Below are 4,744 nucleotides of genomic sequence, written 5' to 3' on the forward strand. Positions count from 1 at the left end.
CGTAAAGAGGACTGAGGAGTGTGATCTCTGGTAGGATAGGATCATCCAATTAGGATGAAACACGGAACAAGATACTAAATAGTAAAGAGTCGGAGAATCAAGGGAGCCATTAAGAAGTGAATAAGTGATGAAACAAAATTAATGTCAACAGTTAATCAACGAATAGACAGTGTTTGGATTATACATAAATGGAAAAAAAATTATGCTAATTCAACGTATGACATAAATTGTTAATATTATAATATGAGTAAATAATTAAGGAATATACTCAAGTCAGCAAATTCTCAAAAATCATATTTTTAAAAAAGTTATTACGTTCTAAATTAACTTAATCGAAAAAATATCGAATTTTAAAAAAATGAATTAGGTACTTGGCTTAGATAAATCTTTTTACCATCAAAAATTGTTCTTATAATCAGATTCAAAAGTAGGCTATTTTAAATTTATCCAAATTTTTTTTTATTAAATTAAAACTTTTTTATTTTCAGAACTAAAAAATAAACATAAAAACAATTTATCATACATGTAATGCTAGGGTTACTTAATGAACAAAAATATATAAATAAATGAATAAAAAACATTAATTTGAACAAAAGTTATTCCAAAAGTCAGTTCCATCTGTTACACCTTGTATATATTATCTCTATTAAATGCTAATAACTATGACTATTTAGTATTTCAGTAAAAATTTCAAATCACAATTATTTATTATTACCAAAAAAGTTATTTTTTAAAATCGAATTTTTTGTAAAAATAACCATTTTTTTAAAATAATAACGAGTAAATGGACTATTCTAATATAGTTAATATAAACTGTGCAATCGCAGATAATAAAATTGATTACTATAGTTTATTACGTATTATTTAATCATTTTAGTCGTAATGAACTTTTTATCGAAGTAGGTACAGACCTAAATAAATATAAAAGCTACCTATATAAGACACGTAGTTTAATAAATAAATAATAATATATCATGTCGAGATTAGGTTTTGAGAAGAGAACATAATCCAACAAAAACCGGTCACTTTATCACTATTCTTTCTGTAACTATATTATATACAAATTATAATCTTAGTTCAAAGTCTGTGTAATGTGTTTCAACAGTTCAATTACAAACACTAAAATTCGTAAGTTCATAAGCTGACTAAGTTGTATTTTTGCGTACCTAGTGAACCATTTATTTGGATTCTCGTATTGTTATTTTGATCATATTTACATTGAAATATTTTAAGTACTGTTTTGGAAAATGTCTCAAGTAAGAAATTATAAAAAGTCATATTACCAACATAACATGATTGTTAATTTTGCAACGTTGCAGTTAGATAAAATTGTAGCAGCGTATCGTATAACTACTGAATATCTGGCATTAATATCTGCTAGAATACTTAATTGCTCAAAAGCTTCTGTTAACGTTCATTCTGTTTGGGTTCAAAGGGTTTTGGAGAGGCAAGCTAAAACCAGGTTCCGGCAAACTGTCTTTTCAGATTATAGGTAAGACTTTTATACTTTAATGTCGCCACCAACTGATATCACTAACGAGTACATAAATAAGATAACATAGGTAGTTACATACAACGAGACAAATCTACTTACTAATGAAAAATGTTTATGAAAATGTAATAATTATTGTTAATTAAATTTACATATCTTACTACTCATTATAATGTTAACAGTTAAATATATGTTTGTTGTTGATATAAATATTTCTAATAATTAATTATTGTTATATACAATTCGTACATACCTAATTATGTTTTATAAATAGGTAAATATATTGCAAATAAAATACAATATATTTATTTACTGGACTGTTCACTAGATTGAATAATAAGTGAATGAAATTATCAGCACTCAGTTACTGTTATAACATTTTTAAACTATTAAAAAATTATGAACATGTATTATAAAGAATACTAAAAAAATTGTTATTAATTTCTTTGCCAAATTCATTGATTTTTAGTGACCAAATATCTTGAATAACCCGCCACATTTTATTTAAGGTTGTTGTTTATCCTGAAATAAAATATAATATTAATCGTTTGAAATAAATTTGTACATTTTTATTATTTATTTTATTGTCTAAGTGAGCATAATTACTGTCTATAAATTAAATTCTATAAGCAATACATTGCTTTCTTTTAAATACCTTTTCTTTTACTTCTTTATCATCTTCTAAGTAGGCATTTCAAATCTTTGACGTTCTAAAAATCACATGGTTTTAGTTCTTATTTGATTATCAACCAATCATTGATTCAGATAAAATTACTGAAGAAAAACATTGTGTAAGTTCAAAAAGTTCTTTATCATCTAACATGGTAAAAATAACAAGAAAACAAGAAAAAAGCCCATTATTCAACATAAAACAGTACCTACCTACTTAATAATATTTATTGTACGCACAGCTATATATTAAAACTAAGAAAATAAAATCTAACACTAATATAGTATCACAATAAATTGTAGATTATTCGCAGAGTACACGAGTCGTAAGGGACCAGCTTTATAATGCTATAATATATTATATTATTATTCCATAAACTCTTATTTAATAACTAAAAATGAATAAATAATTTCTTTTGATAAATGGGAGATAATAACAATAATATCTGCAAAACCTGTGGAGAAGCTCTAACCATCAAGCATGTCCTTTTATACTGTCGAAATTATGCAGACAGTAGGTATCCAGTTCAGTGGCTAATAACTAACTATTGATGTTGATTGAAAAACCAATAATATTGTAAAACAATGAGTTGTGAGTTGTAATTTATGATTCAGAATAAAATAAAAATGCATACCTGCAGAAGTGCAGACCTGGAGCAGTGGTGGTCAAATGGGGGGGGGATGAGGGGGGATAGATCCCCTCCCATGACTTTTTACACGATTACATTTATGTATATTATGATTGTACTATAATGTTAGTGTAATACATTTTTTAAAATTTTTTCTCAAAATAACGCTTATGACTAATGAGCGTATATTATTATTATATAGATTCTAGAGTTCAAAATCTCACATCCCCTCCTCCCCACGACAAAATCATTTGACCGCCACTGACCTGGAGTAAAGTATTAGGTCCCGTCTTAATAAATCGACATTAGTTGATAAATACCTATGCAAAATGCAGCCAATTTATACTCGGGCAAAGGAATCACTTTATATAATACTAACAGGAGCGAGAGCGGACTGGGACCCATTTGGCACACTATTAATAAAAAAAAATCAGCCCTATACTATTACAACCTATACTTTTTGAACTTAATTAACAGTTGAAAAATGTTTTTAAAATTAAAATTAATAATTTATTAAAGGTACCTAATTTTAATTCATAACTGTTATTCCTCACATAAAAAATAATAATCATTTTAATATAGCTAAAATTGTTTGAATTACCAATATTATGTTTAATCAAAAATTGTATACCGAGTATAGATATGTATTAAAAATTATCAAATTTGATACCACGTATCCCAATGATTCCGACTGACGTACCATTCGAGTTTAAACGATTACAATTTCTAGTACGGCTTGCTTTCGCTATGACTATAAACAAATCTCAGGGGGGCAGTCATTAAGTGTTTGTGGTATTTATCTAGAAAACCCATGTACACCCATAAATTGTATGTTGCCTGTTCCCGTGTTAGAAAACCATCTGCTCTGTTTGTTAACGCGCCAGGTAGTCAGTCAAAAAAAGTCGTGTAAGTACCATATAAAGTACTACAATAAATCAAATGATTTATAAAAAGCACATGTGCATTTCCATCAAACACCTAACAATAAAAATACAAAGGTAGGTAACCAATTTTTTTTTGCCGAATTTTCACGTTTCTATATATATATATACGGGATGTGCTTTTTAACAACTTTAATAATGAGTCAGTCAGTCAGTAACATAGATAATATGTACATTTTGAAAGCCTCCTTGTTGAAATAGCTTAATATTATATGAGGTCAATTTTTCAAATTTCAGAAGTCAATACAACCAAGAAGCAGATATATGAGGCCATGAGGGTGAAAAAAGACAGGTGCCTACCTAATTGGTTCATGTAAAAATACACTACGTATACTAAACATATTTACTTTTTTTTTTTTTTCATTTATTTAATAATTAAATGTTTCAGCATATTAATCATGCTTTTACAAGTTTAGATTACGGTTTACAAATAGAATATGGAATGGGGATTGTAGATAATTTTAATGATGTATATAGATAAGAGATTTAATATTGGAAGTAATGGCTGCTATGGGAATATTGTTGAGAGTTTGCTTAAAATTACAGTTATTAGAGAAATTAATGGATTTAATAATATTTTTAGTTCATTCAAGATGTTCGACGTTGAATTTGAATTTGAGTTTGAAGTACTGGATGTTGGTTGGGCAGCTGTTACACTGGCATATGATGGACCAGACTGGGGTGCCTTGTTGTTTTGGAATTACTACCTTTTTTGGTTTGTTTGTAGAATTTGTCTCGTGAAGCCACGATATCCCCAATTTTGGAGTATAAAAACATACATACGGAGAATAGACAGTGATAACACGTTCTAGTGATTTTAGAGCAAAATTACGGATAACGAATTTTCAAGTAAATAATATTTGGGAAATAACCTAATATCTGTTTTTTTATAACGGTGCATAATAAAAAGATAGTTATTTTTAATAAGTAAAATAAATGGTGTTTTGCACAAGTAATTTACCGAAAAAAATTTCAAAAAGTATTCAAAAACAGATATGAGGTTATCTTTAAAA

At 27.5% G+C, this 4,744-nt stretch overlaps 1 long non-coding RNA gene across 1 annotated transcript; it reads left to right on the top strand.

Moving 5' to 3' along the window:
- The first annotated feature begins 1,037 nt into the window (after window positions 1-1,037).
- Window positions 1,038-4,073, top strand: LOC149054973 (uncharacterized). The gene is made up of 3 exons (XR_016191991.1): window positions 1,038-1,256; window positions 1,320-1,492; window positions 3,969-4,073. It is a non-coding gene; the product is annotated as an uncharacterized LOC149054973 (long non-coding RNA).
- Window positions 4,074-4,744: the final 671 nt, after the last annotated feature.

Source organism: Diuraphis noxia, unplaced genomic scaffold (genome assembly GCF_037042655.1).
Source record: "Diuraphis noxia isolate RWA-SAM2 unplaced genomic scaffold, SU_Dnox_SAM2 contig0005, whole genome shotgun sequence".
Taxonomy (NCBI): domain Eukaryota; kingdom Metazoa; phylum Arthropoda; class Insecta; order Hemiptera; family Aphididae; genus Diuraphis; species Diuraphis noxia.